The following is a 19,638-nucleotide window of genomic DNA, read 5'->3' as shown; positions in this document are numbered from 1 at the left end:
ATGGGTTGGGTAGAAGAAGACAAAGAAAAAATAAGTATTTCCTCTTTATTTAGTAATTGTTGAGGATGTTAACTAAGTATTTGGATAACAGATTGCTCAGTGAACTACAAGACAAAGCTATTGAGAATTATTTAAATTTGTTCTGCTTACAAAACAGAAGATGTATCTATTTATTATAAACAGACAAAGATTATACAGTAGACTTACAGGTATAATAGGGAACTATGCATTTATAGGTTCAAGTCCTGGCTCCATCACCCCAAAGCTGTATGACCTTGGGTAAGTCAATTACAAAAAACTGGTTGAAGACTTTCCATTCATTACTGGCCTGGCCTTAGAGTTGTAGTTCAAAGGACTCCAGAGTAGGTAAAGAAAATTATACTTTTCTGTCCCTATATGATTCTGAGCATCTAAAACGGAAAGCATAAAAGGAATGCAGGTAGAACTCACAGCTATACTATCTCTTACTAAAGTTACATGTTTTCATTCTACAATAGTCAGTACTTTGTTATCCATCCATCCATCCATCCATTCATCCATCTCCATCCGTTCATTGTAGGGGCCCAAGGCAGGCTGGCCCAAGATGTGCCAAGTTGGCCTAAAGTAATCAAATCAAAGTAAAAATAATCAAAACCCAGCAGGTACAAGAAAAGATCTCGGCCTCCCCTGAACTACCACCATTCACATTAGAAAGGAGAACCTAAACCAAGAAGAATGCTATTTTCACCTAAGAACTTCATCTGCATATTAAGGCAACCTTGTTTTTCCAAACAACACCTTTCATCTTCTTGCTAATGGCCTTTCTCCCCTTTGTATCTTCAAACTCTACTCCTCTTCTTAGCTCAGACAAGCTTTAGTTACCTCACTGCCTTTGGAATTTCATGTCCGTGTGGATTCCCCATGCACATGTCTAGTAAATTTGATTTTCTCTTGTTAATCTGTCTCAGGTAAATTTGATTCTAAATCTAGCTAGAAGGACCATTGGCCAGAGGAAGATCTTCCTCCTTAACATACCCATCCAACTGTCTGTCTGTCTGTCTGTCTACCTATCTAATCAACATTACAACATTTTTCCTAGATATAGGGATGTGGACTTAGACTACATTACAGAGAGAAAGAAACAGAGAGAGGAAATATAATATTATTTTCATAAATATAAGAGAAATATGTATTTAAAATATGTTTCTGTATACATTTATGTGTGTACCGGGTCCCCAATTTTTTTTTCCAAATTTTTTCCAAATATTTCTTCCAAATATTTTCCTGTGCAGTTCTTGTTGACTTGTTTGTAACTTTTTTTTTTTTTTTTTGACCTAACCAAGTATTAATGTACCAGAAAGCTCCTTAAGTGTATGCTCGCCAGTTGGGTGGGACTGGTCCATATGTATCAAGGAACTAAAGGGAAATAGAGAGCTCTCCTTTCAGAATTAGTGTTCAAAACAGAGAGTAATTAGGTTTCAAAGAATATTCAGCTGAAGTTGTTCCATGACTACACTATTAGAATTAAGAGGTAACTTAGATTTCCCAAGTGATAACAGATAAATTGCCATTTAGACTATAATGAGGTTTGAAAAAAGATGCTCACCAAGATATCAGCGGTAAATAGAAAGGCATTTCTTAGAAGGTCCACCCAGTGTGCATTTATTCTTTTATTCTTATAGAAGAGACAAATTGTCTAAGTATTGTACTCTCAATTGTCATCATTGATGCCCCCTCCCCAAATATTCCTATTGACCCTAACTATCTCTACTGACTATTTCCTCCTTACCGGCTTTTCTAGTTCTCTGCTGAGCTATTCTGTCATAAGCCATCAAAGCCAGATGTGGTGGGATCGTATAGAGAAATAGAAATCATAACTTTCAATGTTGTAGTAATTACATTTTCCTTGGAATATCCAGAGAAATATGATGCAATCTTTAAATGCATATGCAAATCATGTGCAAATTATATGCTAATACATGTGTGGCCCGCCTAACTATTACATATAACTGAATGCAGCCCTTGGGAAAATCTTATTGGAGATCATTGGTCTAATGAAAATTGCTGCTGCATGCTAATTATAGTGACATGTGTGCTGCTGTATTGCCCCTTAGTGGTGAGGGGGATGACAGAGGTTAGTCAAAGTTGGATGACTGATAGAATTATGTCTGCGATCATAGAAGTAAATAGCAAAATATCTCTATTCTCTAAAATCCAATTTTTATGGCTTTACATCTGAATGAAAATGTAATATCAGATAACTACTGACAATATGTTCAGAAGGATAGGCGTCTAGAAGACAAGACACAGTTTGTCTTGACTCAGTTTAATCTTTCTTTGCTACGTATTTTCATGAACTTTTCATTTTTTTTTAACCAGTTGACTCATTGGAAACATGCAGATTATAAAAAATGTACATTTAGAGAAACAATTCTAGCCAAGTACTAAAAGAGTTTAATAATTTCTTGGAAACAGGTAAATACATGCTTTGCTCTGTTCTGGCTGTATGACCTTGAGCAAGTCTCTCAACATCTCTGAGTCTTCAGTTACCTAAATATGAAAATATAATAATAAAGTACATACTTCCTTGGGTAGTTAAAGAATCACTTGAAATACTATTTTGCAGAGCCTAGACTATGAAAGATAAGTGCTCATGAGCCTATAATTGTATTTAAAATAGGTGATTATTAAAATTATTTTTAGACCTAAATATCTTCCTAGTCTAGCCTAATTTTTAATTTATGATATTTGCATTTCCTAATTAGAGATATTCAATACTTGAGAGATGGCCCATTCTTATTTAAGCTATAAACCAAGAGAAAAACAAAAAAAAATACTTTCAATTATGATGTAGAATATTAAACAGGACTCTAATATGTGATTGTATGTAGGAGTTCTCATACCATCATTTGAGGCTTATGACTAAGAGATGAAGAGGTTGAATTGTGGGGGGAGAATGAAAGAATTACCTTAATTATTCATTAACCTAATTAGCTTAATTAATTTAAGCAGTTTCCCTCCTTGAAAGAAGTACTTTCCTGAACTTGTTCAGAAATTACATCTACCTTCATTAAAGCCAAAATAGACATAAAATGTTTAGTGGTAGCTTATGAGAAAGTTCAGGAATCAAAGGATTTGCTGATCTTGTTCCTCAGGAAATAGCTCCTGGAAAGGATCCCTTGATTTCTAAGTTTTATTGATTCTTCCCAGGCCTCCTCATGTGTCTTGTTAGAAGACAGTATTTTACCATTTCTAGAAGTATTCCAAGTTGTAGAATTAAGCACATTCAAGAACTTCTTGGTTAAAAACAAGGATATTAAGATTGTGGGGGAAAATTCACTGGCTTTCTAGCTGTAGAATATGTAGCTATTTTTCAGTTTCAAAGAGGGAGCAAAGCAGGTCTTGTTGCATTAAATAACTATGCATTTAAATAACTGTATGTCTGTCTTACACTAGGCATAAGTTTGGGTAGTTGAATATCTCCCTGCCTGTTCTCATTTAGACACATAGTGGTTAAGGAAATATGAAGGCTATCTAGCTCTTTATAAGTGTTAACGAAGAAAGATTTTGGAATAAACACATGTTAGGTCTTGATCCATAAGAAGAGCTATTTTATAGATAGTGTGTGTTTACTTTTAGCAGTTAATGCTTTCAGGTTTCACTTCAACAGCAAACAGTTTTCTTACCATACAAGCAGCTTTAAGAACAGTCCTTACTAAGTGTTTTTCTATTATGAGGATAATGACAGCAAATACTTTTTTTTTGGTGTGACCCTTTGACTGAATGTGTTCTATTTGACACCTTAAAAATTAAATACAGGGTTGTGTCATGATGGACACCAAGTTGTGTTTTAAATCTAATGTCACATTTTCCCTCACACAGATGACTTAATTACCAAAAACAAAGTCATTGTCCAGTTCTTAATGACTTAATTGTTTGGAAGCATATTGATTTATCCTTTTTTATCTCAATAAACTCTTTACTTCCTGTGTTCAGCAGAAGGAGGAAGTATGTTATGAAATAAAATTGAAGGTTTAAATATGTTTGATCACAGTTTTCTCCTACTATAAAATGTGTGAAGCCAACAGATTCAGCACTTTTAGCTTCAGGAAATGCTTGACTCTCTGCAAGGCATGTAATTGAGTGTACCTGTGGTACAGGACTATGTCTAATCAGTCGACTGTGTAGCTGGGTAGAGTCAAGTGCCATTCATCTGCCTCCCCTGAGATTTGTGGAAACAAGAAGGAGGAGCAGGCGCAAGACAAAGATATATAACCATGTTGACCAGTGAAGTTCATGGTTAACAACTTAATTATCTAAGTTCAGCTATCACTCAGAAACAAACCTGTGCAATTTATGCACATTTTATAATTTACAATAGAAATAGCATAGTGCTAAGGACAGGGCTGCCAGAATTAGAATCTACATTAAGTGTGTTTAATTTAATTTTTCTAATTATATTTCTAATAGCTTAAATATCTGCACTGATAAAACGGTTAACCACCTGCATTTAAATGCCACCTGATGCGTTTATTTTGGAACAGTAACAGATTGGTATAATTTGAGCTTAAGTTCCTCTGAAAATTCTTCTATTAATGGGTCCTAAATTAATCTTTGTGCCTGATCTGCAAATGATGTTATAAGGCAACAATCATTGTGAGAATTGCCATTACATGATAATATCCTGACTTCTTTTTTTTTTTCCTTCAGTTCAAACTTGGATCAGTGGATAGTTAAATTAAAAATAGAAATTTGCACTGGCATTTCCATTTTCCTATAGAACTTCAATGTTGGAATAGTGCCTGGTTAAAAAAAAAAATCAATTCAGTGAAATGTTTGCATAGCACCATGTGAGGAAGGTTAGGTGAATATGCACTACACCTACTGTACCAAGTGAGCAAACATATAGAGGATGCGTCTATTTGCATGTAGTTTCTATATGTTCCATATATTTGGGGTTGATGATATAATATATAATGGAACTTAAACTAATTTATTGCCCAAGCAGTACAAAGTCTAACATTTTGAAAATCTGATGAATGATATAGATCCTTTCCTCTTCTCTCAAAACAAAATCTAAAAAGTTGCTCAAGAATGCATCAGCATTTCATCAAGGCAGTTGAAAGAAAGTATTCTATTCCCTCTAGTTTAGAAATGAACCTAGTCCTAGCCAAGCTTGGAGAAGTGAATAGATCAAATAGGCCATCTTGTCCATCCTTAGATACACAATTATATTTGAAAACGTTAAGTCTTAAGATACTGAAAGTAAAGACCTCCAAAGCTCTGAATCTAATGATACCCATTCTCATTGTACCGGTGCATAGTCTAGGCTGAAAATGCTGTTTCTCAAGGAAGCATGTGGTAATGCAACCATGGGAAATAATGTGGTAGTCCCACAGAAGTACTGATGCTAACTCAAAGTGTGATTTCAGTTATCAGTGATGTTAATAATACTGATTATTGTTACTATAAAATCGATATAATCTTTTTAGTTGAACATGATACAAAAGTTGAGCTGGAAATCATGAACATAAATGTGGGGGCTAGCTAGCCCTAATGCAAATATGTGATCTTGATTAAGATGTAATCTTAATACATCTGTAAAGTATTTAATCAATACATTATACTTTTTGCATCTGCAAAGTGCGTGGAAGTTAAACATGGTGCCCTTGCAGGATAAAATTTCCATATTGGACATAATGTTGTAAACGGTACAGGGCATGAGCTTTGGCGATAACAAGACCTGGGCAAATACTTAGACTGTAATCGCTTTTTATCTATGTGACTTTGTTCCGGACCAACATCTCCCATCCTCACTTTTTTTTTTTTTTTTTTCTGAATGCATTTGATATATGTAAAATGATCCAGCAGAACCAAAGTCAAGATTAAGGGTTAGTCCTTGGTTCACAGTAGGTAGTTAAATGTTTGTTCATTTGGTTTTCATGATGACTATCGCTTTACATGACCATGAAAGTGCAGAAGGGCAGAAGCTGCGTCTGTAGCCAGTGATGATGTGATCAGAAAAGTATGTACGGGTTTATAGCAGCAACTCCTAACAGGACTGTCACAGCAGCCTTTGTCCTACGTGTCACAGAGTGAATTGACTGTGTTCTTCTGAAACTGAAATCCTTAATTTGAAAGCTTGTCCTATGTGTCAGGCTTGGGAGCTCATGGAGAAACTGCAGGAGGCTAAAGCAATGGCTCATCCCTGAGAAACTCATAGAGAATTTTGCTGTTCTGCCCACAACTATACTTTCAAAATGAACTGTATGGCAAGGTTGCAGATTGTCCACGGTTAAAGGCCCTTCCTGTAGCACTCTCCAGAATTATAAGCTGGAACAAAAACAATGTCTTAATCTCTCAGCAAATGTAAAATGGCTGAGGGTTCACTTTTCCTAGATAGTTTGAGTTCTTTTCTCTCTTGGGCAGAAAGAATTGAGCTCACTATGACTTCTGGAAATATGTAATTATGGGAAACCATGTTTTGGATTGACAGTGGGGACAGGAATGGCATGCTTGACTCCTGTTTGGACAGGGGTGACTATTGGAGAGGAAGTCAACCTTGAATGGCACTGAGGAGCAGGATAATGAAGCATGAATTGACAGGTGATGGGAGATATCTAAAACATTTGAAGGGCCTATATAATAAAATGAGTGAAATAGGTTGACTCGATCAAGGGACATTATGGGAAATTATGCCTTTACTATACTATTTGTTTCTGTGATAAATGAAGAACTCTATTTCCTTGAGTCAGGTTTAAGATTTTTTATATGTATAATTTCTTCCAAATCTACTTTGGGGGAAGAAAAGAGATTCATTTGTAAAGTATTATTATATTTGTCTCCTGGTCCAAACTCTGTATGTCATTTTGTGCTACCCAAGATGAATATTGTGGTAATGATGGTCTTGTTTTCTTTCCCCAGTAGGAAAGAAAAAAAAAAAAAACAATTCCAAGTGATGGTCAGTTTTGAGACCATCAGAAATAGCCAGTATATGTCAAAAACATATTTGCAAAAAATTACTTAGAAATTTCTTCAGTGATAAATGGATAGGATAAAAATGTATGGCAATTTGGATTCAAGTCATTCTTGACATTAAGGAGAATGATGCTTCTTTACTCTTTCCAATTTTTTTTTTTCACTTTCAACCAGTGGCATATTTTGGCTCAGGACTTGCCAATGGAGTAGTGTTTGCATCCTATCCATACAAGGGTTACTAGTCTTCTGAGAAGAAATGTTACTTTTAACTGCTTTGAAACCTTGATATCACTGAGTAGAGAACAGCAGCAGAAAAGCAGAGAGATTTCAGAAGAGCTGAACTCTGACACAGGACTACCTGAGTAGACCAGGGATAAGGGTTACACTGGCAATTACTCTCCTTTCCCAGCTGGAATAAGGCCAGACCACCAAAAGACATGTGTCAGGAATCACTTAAGAGGTCTACCCGTTGAGATCTGAAGATCATCTGATAACAACTTGTTTGCCAGTACTTCGTCTATGTGAGAAGTGACCTATCTGCTCTATTTAATTGTGTGAAAATAAAGATGGCCACTCAAATACAATTGATATTTTAACACACTTCTAAAGCACTTTGAAGATGAATGCTCCTGGCATTGAGAAGAGCTTAATCAAGCAAATAATGAAATTTATTGAAAATGTTGAAATCACTATGTCCTTCAAACTTGTCCATTGCTCTCATGATAATATTTGAATCTTCATTGACTTTTCCCATTTGTATTAGTCATTACCCAGCTGGTTCACAGTTGCCTGTAACTTCTCCTTCACCAGTTTCTCCCAAACCTGGCTGCTCCTTGCTATTCCCACCATTGCTGTCTTAGTTCAGAATCTTAGCAACTTCTTCAGGAATGACCTCTTAGTGTGACTTAGTGACTGCTTTGATTTCTGTATGAAGGTTGTCCTTCACTTTGCTTCTCATTTCTTGTCTAAAGACCCTTATTGCCTGGACACAGTTCTCTTGGGTCCAGATCTGGGGGAAGAGGAAGGAAGTGAGGCCCAGTAACAAAGATTATCATGGAAGAGTCAAGATGGACATGAAGTAAGATGGTAAATGCTTCCCTTTGATCTTCTTGAAACACATCATCTCTTTTAGCTAAGAAGGTATGCAACTGCTTTTCTGAAAGTATACATTTTTTAAGTCATTAAAAGGAGAAATTTTCTAAGAATCATTCTTTTTTAATAAAATAAAGACTTCTTTTTCCCAAATAAAGTAACTTATCTATCTTTTCTTCATGCAGAGGATCAGCGTGTATAGTGGAGACTTTGGAATCAGAAATTAGGTGTATAGCTTGTCCACTTAAGCACTTAACTAGCTACAGCACCTCAGTTTCTGAGCTATAAATTTTACTGACCTCTCCATGTTAATTTAATGCTACACTCCAGTTCCACTGAATGTTTTTCTAATTCTGGATCAAGTCATGTGTTCTCCCTCCAACCTTCACACATGTTTTTTCCTCTGTCTGGAACATTCTTCCATAATTTAACCTCAACCAGCTACTTCTCACATCTACCTACATACATATGTATATTTCTTACCATCCTTCTGACCTTAGCTTAAATGACACCTCCTATAGAAAGCCTTCTTTGACACCTGATTGAAGTTAAATTTTCCATCCATTGACTCCCATGTGACCCTCCACTTCTTCCATAATAAGAGGTCTTACTGAATGATGTATTTATGTCTTCCCCAAAAGACCATCAGCTCTGAGAAAGAAAGTCTGCCCCTCCAGCCCCCCACTCTATCCCTTAGTCCCCAACCAAGCCCCTGGGAACCCGAAGTCACTCAGTGAATATTTATGGAATGACATCCCCAAATGTGTTTCACTATTTAAGAGTCACCTATCCAAAATCTCACCAGTTGAGCTGTAGAACAAGACAGTCTGGCACATAGTAGCTACTCATCGACATCTGTTCAAAGAACGATGATAAAATGAATGACAACGTGGATGAGTGAGGGAGGTAGTAAGAACACAAAAGTCCCTCCATCTAAAATATCCCTTCATAAAACTTGATGTCCTGAATAATGTTGTTTGTTGAATAGCTATCAACCAGGGCCTGGGAGAATGAAAGATGTAAAGTGACAGGAAGGCTGAGCAGGTTCCAGTTTGAGCACAGGTCATTGGAACCCTGGGAAAGAGACAATGAGGAACCCAGGAAACTGATGAGGGAGGAGAAAGAAGGAAGAGAAAGAAAAAGAATGAAACCACCTGCTTCTATTCATTATTTGACTCCCAGTTGTGGCAAGTGAGATGTTCTTTTTCTTTACTCTCCAGGGAAATATTTTAGAAGGCTTCTGTAGCGAAGACTGCAAAGACAAAGGAGACACATGCAAGCTCAAGAAAATGAAATCAGTGTTTAATTACAAAATATTCTACCTCTAAAATTAAAGAAAAAAAGCTTAAATAATTCAGTTTGATTTGGTCTCATTAGTCTGATTTCCTAGTATTTAGCCTTAATTATGTGATACATAAGCCCTAATTATGTGGTACATATACAGTGCGCTCTCTAAAGTTAAAGATCAGAACGGATACTGACTTAAATGATAAAATATGTTAAATTATTAATGATAATTAATCTTACAAAATAGGCATAATTAGTTTAAGTACTTTAGATATTATTCTTAATAGCATTACAAATAATATGACACAGTTTGATCATTTTTAAAATAATTTATCGGGAAGCAAGGCTATGCATGCAGTGTTTTTTACTCAAGAGGGCCAAGGGATTGCTTGGTGCTGTCAAAATATCTAGCTGTCTTTCTTGAAAATGTGAGTTAGATTTAACCCATTAAATGCTGTATCCTCAGAAAAATGGGAATATTACTTTCAAAGGACATTTTTTTTTTTCATTGCTACAACTATCTGTACAAATACAAGTACCTATGCCATTAACAGTTTGGGGTATATTCTTTGTTCACTGCATCCTGGGTACCGTGCCATGAGCTGTCAGCACTGTTCAGTTTGTTTTAGTGTTTGACCTTTTAACTGCTAATTTTTTTTTTGCCTTCTACAGAGATCAAATTAAAGTTTTGTTATCCAGTTTTGATGCCATAGATCAAAGCCTTCTATATTAATGCTTTTCCCTGTCCTGGAAAAAATGTGCTGTTGTCATTTGATAGCTAACATGGAGTTAAATCTGAAAAGTTCTAGAGGACTATAAAAGGAATACAGTTTGCCTTTAAAGCAAAATTTTGATATGGTTGTTTCTTTATTGAATGGGGCAATTCATGGAATCAGATCATTGCTCATCTCTGCTAAGTGGAGTTTAGAGATGAAGCATAAGATGACACATCACACATCAGGAATCATATTACTTGCTCTCTAGATCTTACTACAGTGTTCCAAGCCCAGGCTTAAGAATAATCTTGCTGAATAGTATTGAGGAAAGTTCATATAATCCAACTGCTGAACATAGCCCAGGAGAATCACCAGAAACATGATTTCATCCAGTAAAATCCTGATGTGATTATATTAACCCAATATATATAAATCTGTCTTGAACTTTGCCATTATAAGATAACATGATAGTTAAAAGTAGGTAAAGAATGTTTAGGAATATCTGTTCTATAGTCGTACAGGACAAGTTTTAATATTAGAGCTTTGTTCTCACGGCATCCTTCCACAGTGTTCAAATCCAAATTCTATTCTTCCCAGACATCCCACTCACCATTTAATGTGTTCTTCAAAGCTTCCATCACCAACATTTTGAACATACTTATTCCCAATATTCAGTCTCCCCAATAAGATGTAAAGCAGTGTCGATCTAATATTCATTCAAAGTTGGCTGTATTGAATAAACACTTGTGAAGGACAGAGATGAATGTTGGCTTCTGAGTGGGAAATCTGACTAATATGGGATCAGTCAAGGAAAGGAAATTGCAACACTGTCCTAATGATTTACTGAGAAGACTCCAAGGATTGAAGCAGTCACTCCCATACATTTTACTTTTTAAATTAACAATAGCAAGCTTTCTCCATGTGATATTTTGCTTAACATCTCATTATATATAACAGATAATACTGATATGTTAGGAGTCAATGAGAACAATAAAGGTACTTCACTGAAAAAAAAGAAATGCAACATTTGGATATTGCAAATGGCCATACCACTGAAGCTCAGCATTTAATTGATTTCTCAATTTGTGTTAGTTACACAATTTCAAGAAATCCACCTAGGTACCTTGCAATAGAGTATGACAGATTTTATAGTCATTTTATACCATGGCCTTGAATATTAGACTGCGATTCAAGTGATTATGCCAGTATCAACAAAGGAAATTATAATTTGAGGTATTAGAGAACCAATTGTTGGAACTGCAGGTTCCTGTGGTTTTGTTTAATCACATTTTATTGTGATCCATATACTAATATGTGTGAATAATTTTATACATGATATCCTTGTGAAATTCTTTATTTCATATTTCGTATTGCTTAGGACATACATTAGATCATATAATGCACTTTTTATGAGATCTCTGATGAGAAATTACTGTTTGAACTTTGTATCAAAAAGAATGGAAGTTTTGAACCTAAAAAAAAGTCTTCTGAACACTGTGAACTGTGTAACTGTGTAACTGCCAAATCTTTTTTTTAAATTTTTTTAAATTTTTTATTTTTTAACTTTAATTTAATTTTTAATTTTTAAATTTTTTAAAAAATTTAAATTTTTTTAAATTTTGGCTGCAAAAAACCTTAGAGCCATCAATCATGGCCAAGAACTAAGGGTATGTGTGTCTTTATACCATAAACTTTTAGCCTCATTTCCAGTCTCTATTTTTATTTGCTTGAGCTTCTTTTGTGTGTTTTTTCCAAATTTCTAAAATTGCTACTATATAATTTTATAAGTCACCTTAAATTTTATCTAAAAAAAAAAGCAGATCAAGAAACAAATAATGGAAAATTTAAAACAGTCTTTCTTCCATTGATTTTCCCACTCAAGAAGAATGAGACCATACCTAATTCATTCTTTCATCTTCAGAACTAGAAGAGTATTTGAATTTAAAAATTCTATATCTACATTTATAAAATTCCTATAATCATCTATTGATTACTAAAAGTATATGACAAAGTTTTTAATGATGCAGTTCCTTTTTAACTCTAAACTTATTTACCATCTCTAAAATTTGCAGGTACCTAGTAATACCCTATACTATTTAATAATTACCTTATTGCATATAGTCATCTTTGCATTGTTTCTTGTCCTGGAATGCTTTTCCCCACCTCGTTAGTTTTAAACCAAATATCACTTACTCTCTGAGAGCTTTTCTAACTCTGTCAAAAGTGTTAATTACTCTCCTCTTGAATTTTTAATATAATTAGCTTTAAAACTGTATATAAGTTCTTACCAAACTGTATCTTAATCATCCATTAATACTGTTTATTTTGAAATTCTGTGATCTCCTTATGGATTAATAAGCCATCCTTCCCATCTTTGTGTCAGATGCATCATGAATGTTCAATATTCTTAACTAAATCTATACTGTTAAATTAAAAATGATTGACTATCAGTCCAATTTAGTCCAACTTTCATTCGGTAGCTTAAATTGTAAAAAAAATAGCCCATATGACTGATGTGATTTTCAGTAACTTTGGCTAATTTCTAGTTTTATTTTTACTGCTAGAGATGAATTTTTTAAAGTTTCTGTGGTTCTTTTCCTAAATTTAAAAATAACTGGTCTGATTAAAGTCTTCTATGTTTCTGAAACTTGTAAGAATGCTAATATACATTTTTAAGATTGAAATATAAGTCAACACGAAACTAAATATACACATATATATGTTATTGTGTTTCAATGAATAATTAAACAAGGAAGCATTACGTTAAGTTGTATAATATTCGCAATTCTACAAATAAAGCTAAAAATTTGACATTACACGGGTTATACAAAGCAAGAGATTGAAATATTTAGTAACTTTGTGTTTGTTACCTCTGTTCAAGCTTTTTAAATGGTAATGGAGATAAGTTGGCAGTCTCAAATCTTAAGAAATCTAAAGAGGCTAGCTTGAGGTTAGCGTCATAAAACTCGGGTATAATTTTGTGTGTACTTTAATACCTAGCAACTGTTTTCAACCAAAAGGGATAATAAATATTTGGAACGTCTGTTTTGTCAGTGCCAACTCATTGTAACATTTATTTTTGACCAAATAGGACACTACTAGTGCTTTGACATAGAAGACTTATTTTTCAATTTTTATTTCTATTCGTTCCATCGGTCCCTTGACATACATTTACTGATTTGTAAGTATTTTCCTTGCCTGGTTTGCTTGGAAATAAATTAATGGAAGTTTCAAAACCAAATTCGTCAAAAGAAACTCCTGCTTTTTTTTTTTTTTTTTTTTTTATTTTGGTCTCTTGAAAAGCTACTGAACAACCACAGTTAGCTAATTACATAGTGTTAAAGTTATAGCAGTACGTAGTTTCAAATTGGAATACTTATGAGAGGTTTTCGCACTTAATGAGAGAATTTGTGATAAACGGACATTAAAACTGATTAGCTGCATATCACCTTTATATTTATAATCATTTTTAACAGTATTTAATTGTTATGATACATGATAATAATCTCAATATGATAATATAGTCATGGAAAGTAATGATCCTAATTTGATACCAGGCTGCTGCCTGCATTGTCCAGTTTAATAATTATAACATCAAAATGTTAGGATAAAGTAGATTCATTTTTCATAGGTATTTTTATCCTGGGTTTCTCTTCCCTGAGCCTTCCACTTGCTTATCAAACAGTTAATAAGATATCAAAGTCAAGATGTCCAAAGAAAACATTAAAGTCAATTGTTAATTCTATTTTTCCCAATTTCTCATTTGTTAGATATTAGATGCAGAGGCATTTAATACAGTTTTGATTCTGAGGAAATGTTTACTAGTTTCAATATTTTAATATTGTTTTTCTTTTCCTTTTCTTGCCTAATTTTAGTTTTTTTAAATTATTCATTTGATGAATTTCAGTGCCATGTTTATTTTTTAGTCCTTAGGAAACAAATACATAGGTCCTTCCTATATTTTTTCCATTCCTCATTTTTCTACAATTCATAATTCAAGGGAGGGGAGAGAATAAGTGAAAAGGGAGACGACAGAGAAAGAGACAGACTCACTTTCCAGATCCAGAGCTCAGGAAGGTAGACAGAAGGTTGAAGCTGTCCCAGAAAGATGGGAGAGGCCAGTAATGGTTAGACTCTAAAGAAAAAACAGAGCAAAGCATCAATCTACCACAGGATACTTCTAAACTAATAGAAGACATTCTGGAAAATTCGTGTGAATATACAACTGGCCAAATTTCAATCAGTCTTTAATCAGCTTTCACTCTGCTAAGCAGGATAGATCATACCAACATACCTATTATACCCTGCATTAGGTGATGAATTTCTTTTGAATCTTAAGCACTAAGTCCCATCAGTTTGGAAGGGAAGAAACCCTGCTTTCTGACTGTAATAATCAGGTAAGTCTTCAATGGAAAAGGTGGCATTTGAGTTAGACCTGACACACTTGTCACAAAGAAGGACAGAATAGCAAGCTTTTTCTCCATGTCTTGAATATTCCATGTCAAGGGAGCAGAATGCCTTGCTTAAGGAGAGGTACTAGGTAATTAGGTAGGGCTGGCTGACCAAGATTGAAACCTATAATAAGGGTTTCAAAAGTTAGGAAATAATACTCATTTTACAGACAGAAATTTATGTGATTGAAATTTAGTCATATTAAATTTAGTGGTGATATTTTAGGTGGTTTATACTGAGGGGAATCTGAGAGGCTAAAATAAACCTAGTAGTTAAGCTGAAACCCTGGTAGATAGAAGTAAAAGTGAGACTGACTGAAATGAAAAGTCATAAAATGTTCTTGGAGATGCTTAAAATTTAAAAAAAATTTTATTTATCAATAATTTCTTATATTCCGTTAGATATTGTTTTGAGTACTTATAAATATTAATTCATTTATTTTATAAAATTTATTCCTAAATATTTGGATAGAATGAGAAGGAATTTTAAAATAACCAAATGTGTGTCAGAAAAAGTAGCACAACACAAATCTAATGGAAGTATAATTTAAAATAATTTATGTCACTGGATGGCCTATAGTTGTATGTTTAATGAGATAATCTATGTGAAAGAATTTAATAAACAGCGAAGACTTGAACAAATCCCAAGATGTTATTCTAACCATTCAAAATTGACCAGAAACATTAAAAAAAAATCATATTTGGATAGGGTTGGAGTGAGTCATTAGATTATCAGAATTACCAGAGAGCTAGTTAATATATAGCCCTTGCATCTAGGGAATGGTGGGGAAAAAAATGTTTGCATGATAACAGAGCTATATAGCCATTATCTGGAAGCTGTTATGTGATTATTTTTCATGTACTTCTTAGCATTTTTTTTTTGAGATGGAAAATCCATGGAATGCTCCATTTTCCTTTTTGCATTAAGAAGGCTTTCATAAGAAACTCATTGTGCCAGAGTGATAATTTTGCATAGTTTAATAGTTCCCATGAATCATGAAACTACTTTCAACCCACACATCCTTTGACCCTTGTCAGCTTTTATACACAGTCCCAAAAGACAGAATTGCCAAGCATGAAAAATTATTCTGGATAAAAATCAAAGATGAGGGATTTATTTTGATTGCAGCATCAATGTGCTTTATGATACGCAAAGCAAAATGATGCACATATTTGTGTGCATTAAACAGAAGTGATAGGATTAAGTCAGAAAATGAAATTCTGTGGATCCCACAATGGAAAGAATTGGCTTGACTTTATTATTTTTAAAAATGATAACCATGCTAACTTTTATTTGAGCTACTGTATAAATCAGTTTCCATTCTGTTAGTTACATAATCCAGAAAAAAATATGTTGTGGACTTCTTGGAGAAAAATCTACTTTGTCCTTTGAAAATTTCATCTACTCTCATTTCAAATAGTATTTGTAGGCTTCATGTTATCAAATGTTTATCTGTAGGACTAGCCATTCCCAGATTTCTAGATTGATACAGTTAACCTGCTTGAACTTTCTTACTGGTTGCCCCTTAGATACCTCAAGCTTCACATGTTTAGAACTTAACTGATGGTCTCATCAGTGCACTCACTGCCACATATGTCAGTCCCCAGATTTCCTCCTCTTTCTTGTTTGCTAGAGTGTGAAAGCCTGAAATCTAAGCACTTTCTTTTATTCCAACTCATACCTATATCGCTAATGAAAACTTGTTGAATTTTGTCTCCTAAATATCACAAATATGCTTCTTTCCTTCCTGCCCAACTGTGACCAACATCAGTATCTCTCTCCTGGCTATCAAAATAAACCTCTGAGTTGATCACCTGACACCACTCTGCATTGCCCAGTCAGTGCTTCACACGGTTATCCAAGTGATGATGCCAAGATGTAAATCTTGTTTTATGCCACTTCAGATTTTGCATGTGTTTCCTAATGCCTAGATCATCAATCTGAACTCCGTTTTGTTGCTGTACTACACAAAGTTCATGCCCTAGGTTTAATAAACTCTCTGAAATGTGTTTGATAATGTCAAGACAGGACACAGTAGGTCTTATCCAAAACAGAGGGTGGGGTGAGGTCGCCTGAGGAGTGAAGTGAAAACTTGGGTAGAGAGACACACATGCATGCATTCATTGTTTCATTCATCAGCATGTGTTTAGTAGGCATATACTAGGTACATGGCGTTGTGCACCCAAAGACTAGTACGACACAGTCTTTACCCTTGAGTTGTTTTTGTCTCCCATGAAAGACATCTAAACTGCCATTTAAAGCTATACATGTACTTGTGAGTAGGTTAAGAGGGGACACCTGTGCAAAATCTTGAAAGACAATGGAGTGTTATTCAAGAAGAGAAAGGAAATTGAGTTCCTTGCAATAGTGTAAACAGAGCTGTTCTAGGTAAATTGCAGAAATGAAGGGCAAACACCAACCATATGTTTATATATTCTCATTAAATGTTTACTTGGGTGGATCAGATTAATTTAAAGTGGCTAGGATACAATGAAATAATCCAGTCATGGTCTTAGAAAAAATAACAAAACCAAGATAGATACATATCATTCAGTTTTTTAGGAATTACAATGTAAATGACACTCATATTTTCTTATTGGAGGCACAAGGGGTTACACAATACATATAGTTCTTTATTTTTCAGTTTATGACAATGATATCCCTTTAAAGTAGGGAAGCTATGTACTAAGATGAGGATATTGGCTCTGAACACTCCCTGGTTGTCAATAATCACCACTACTCGTATTTCTGTCTATTACTTATGGACATAAGAGAGTCAATAAGGGTAAAATGATGACAAAAGGGTGTGAGGGGAAAAAAAGACAGTGACATTAAGTTCTACTAGGATATTGCCAAAACTGCTGAGCTTGATTTAAGATTTAAACACTCAAACTAATTTAAAAAGAAGGCATTCTTCAACAGTCTAACCTTGAGTCCTGAATATAATTAAAACTTTATGAACAAGCTTTGATGGAATAATTTTCAAGTTTTCCTTCTTTACTTTTGTAAGTTTTTTTTAACTTTAATTTTTCTTCTATTTAGAAGTATAATTATTTAGAAGTATAATTGCTTAAATTTACCACTTGAGCAATTTTAGTTAACCAAAAGAGCTAGAGGATAACCAAATTTTCTGTTCCATTTTTCTTTTATCTTTTAGTACCAATATGTTTACTGTTAACTAGGGACTTAAATGTTCAGCTCCTTTTTGCTCTGTGTCAAAAACGAACTGGTGGCAGGTTAGACTTGTAGCTACTTTGATGAGAAGTTAAGATCCTTAATGAATTCTAGAAACTAGGAAAGTTGGTTTGTGAGGGACATGGATATGCGTGAGAGATGTACAGAATTAATCCAATGAGGAAATTTGAATCATGCCCCAAGGCCCACGAAGCCTGTGAACCAATCATTACATAAAGACTTTTTTGTTGCCCCATGCTTTTAGCCTCTTAGTGAGGTTATTCTTTTGGCAAATGATCTATCTTAATATTACACAAGGGAAGCTTTGTATGGGCAGTGCATCATCAGAGTTCTCTTGTTCTATAATAATGTAAGGAAAAGAATGTGTGCAATATCAAAAACGAGGGTCCAGAATAAAAATAGTATTCCTTTGCTACATAAATGTAAAAGTAATACTGAAAAGCAACAACTAAAAAAGAACTCTGGAATTATAGAAACTCAGAATCTTTAGAAGATTATCTTCAAACTACATGTTCAGATCACCAGTGAGAACATTAATAGTAGTAAACATGCAGTAAGAGTCTTCTATATGTGTCAGTCTTTACATTATGAAATTGTTACGGGTTATCTCACCTACTCCATATACCTACCAAAACAATCAGTCGAGTTATTAATCACATAATCCAGAGGAAAAAACAGAGGCTCCCGTATGCTGAAAGCTTACTCACAGTCATGCTTTCTGACCCAGAATTTCAACCAAGTGACTTTTGATGTGGTATCTACAGCCACCATCTGGATATTTCCTTCCAATAATAATATGAATTTTAATTTCCCAAGAAATGCTTAATGTTATGTAAGAAAATGTTTTGTGTACAGTTACACTAAAGGAGATCTTTGGTATTAAAATGTGCATGTGAAGCAGAAGAAAATTCTGAAACTCTGTTTGTCTGTCTTCCATATTCTTAATTTTTCTAAATTGTATTTGATTCATGGGTTATTATTTTAGGATTCATGTATTCCTAGGAGGCATACAGATGTGCTTTGGAGGACTGATAGCCTTCCAGAATTGTATCTTAAACTTCATGTACATGCAGTGTGTTATATGTTTCAGCAATGTCCGTATCACAATCCTTCCCTACCAGCTTAGCAAGATGGAACCTCTACTCCAGGAGGATGCTAAGATGAAGCTCCCTCTCCCTTACAATAAAGTCCAGGACTTGGGTTTTTCCCAGAGTGCTAGGCTATTAGCATTTATAATCACCCTTCAATCTCAATGTTGCAGAGCCTCTATTCTAGGCAAAAGCAGCAGTGATGTTGGGAGCGACCTTTGTCCATTCAGTTCCCACATGAAGGGCACAAGCTCTACTCCGGGTATGAGAGGCTGAGAAATCCGAGTCTGAGTCCTCACTACAGCTCACTCATAGGCCAACGGGTTTCACAATTGAGAAGGGTAAACTCAAATCAGAGGCTATCACCACCATTCAGTGCCCTACCTGTAGAGGAGTGTTGCCACTATGAGAGAAGCAGGCTGCTGTTCCCACCCCAGCTCTGGAGCAATGATGCAGAGGAACTGTCCAGGGGAAGGGGTGATGTAGGAAGAGAGAGCTCCATGACTCTGCTTGAGGGGATTGACTCTGGAATAGAGTGGCGAAGTTCAAGCCTAAAGACACTGTGTCTAAAGCAATGGAGATTTTGATGGAAAGTACTTAAGAGGAGGCTGGCAGAAGGATGTCTGGGTGTTTGGTTAGCTGATCATTTAACTCTTGACTTCAGCTCAGGTCATGATCATAGGAACAAAACCCAGGGTCAGGCTCTGTGCTCAACATGGAGCCTGTGTGTCCCTCTCCCTCTGCTCCTCCCCCTGCCCCCTCTCTCAAAAATAAATAAACAAATAACCTTTAAAAAAAGAGGAGGTTGGTAGATTTATGACAGCAACAAGAACAGTAACTAGTTAGAAGTT

This window comes from Neovison vison, chromosome 3, assembly GCF_020171115.1.
Source record: "Neovison vison isolate M4711 chromosome 3, ASM_NN_V1, whole genome shotgun sequence".
NCBI lineage: Eukaryota > Metazoa > Chordata > Mammalia > Carnivora > Mustelidae > Neogale > Neogale vison.
Note: the sequence above shows the minus strand (reverse complement) of the source record.